The sequence below is a fragment of the Octopus bimaculoides genome, chromosome 3 (genome assembly GCF_001194135.2).
Source record: "Octopus bimaculoides isolate UCB-OBI-ISO-001 chromosome 3, ASM119413v2, whole genome shotgun sequence".
Taxonomy (NCBI): domain Eukaryota; kingdom Metazoa; phylum Mollusca; class Cephalopoda; order Octopoda; family Octopodidae; genus Octopus; species Octopus bimaculoides.
The window spans coordinates 106,716,942-106,718,132 of NC_068983.1; the positions used below are offsets into that span (position 1 = coordinate 106,716,942).

Consider the following 1,191-nt stretch of genomic DNA (forward strand, 5'->3'; position numbering starts at 1 on the left):
AGATTAGCATGGTCCCTGCAAAAGGATGACACACAAATTTGTGAAGCGTTCCATATTTTAACCGCCTGATTGGCCCTCGTGCCAGTGGAATGTTAAAAGCACATCCGAGCATGATTGTTGCCAGGGCCATGGATTGGCTCCTGTGCCGGTGGCATGTAAAAAGCACCGTTTGAGCGTGATCGTTGCCAGCATTGCCTTCCCAGCACATGTGAAAAACAACATTCAAGCGTGGTCGTTGTCAGTGCCGCTGGACTGGCCCTCGTGCTGGTGACACGTAAAAGCTCCCACTACACTCTCGGAGTGGTTGGCATTCAGAAGGGAATCCAGCTGCAGAAACTTTGCCAGATCAGATTGAGCCTGGTGCAGTCTTCTGGCTCACCAGTCCTTAGTGAAACTGTCCAACCCATGCCAGCACGGAAAGCGGACGTTAAATGACGATGATGATGATAATGATGATATATAGGCGTGACTGTGTGGTAAGAAGCTTGCTTCTCAATCACATGGTTCTAGGTACAGTCCCACTGTGTGGCATATCAGGCAAGTGTCTTCTACTATAGCCTTGGGATGACCAAAGCCTTGTGAGTGGATTTGGTAGATGGAAACTGGAAGAAGCCCCATCCCACTATCATCTGTTCCCCAACATGAAAAAACTCTTAGCTGGGAATCAGTATTGCTGTGATGATGATGTCATATTTGCTGTTGATGACTTTTTTGACCAACAGAGTGGAAGCTTCTTCACCAATGGGATCCAAGCACTGCAACACTGGTGGAAGCAATGTGTGGATCATAAGAAGGATTATGTTGAAAAATGAATGTTATTTGGTGAAATTCCATTAGTGTATCTCAGTCAGCCTGTGAACTTTTCAGCTGCCCCTTGTAAATTCTATTGAAATCCAGATGTCACTTTATCTTGTTTTTCTTAAATCTTCATAAAACACTTTTGTTTCTTTTTCTTACTTTACAGAAAGCTCTAGATACATAAATGTGTATGTGTGTGCGTGCGTACTCACACACTCAAACGTATGACTAGCTACATGAATATTAAATACGTATAATAACATATTTTATGTAGCTACATCAAACATAGAAATAAATTCAAGAATTTATATATACATATACATGTATACATACACATTATATAAACATACATATATATATATATATATATATATATATATATATATATATATA

The 1,191-nt window shown here is 40.5% G+C and overlaps 1 pseudogene; it reads left to right on the forward strand.

Moving 5' to 3' along the window:
- Positions 1 to 60, forward strand: LOC128247468 (U6 spliceosomal RNA; annotated as a pseudogene).
- Positions 61 to 1,191: the final 1,131 nt, after the last annotated feature.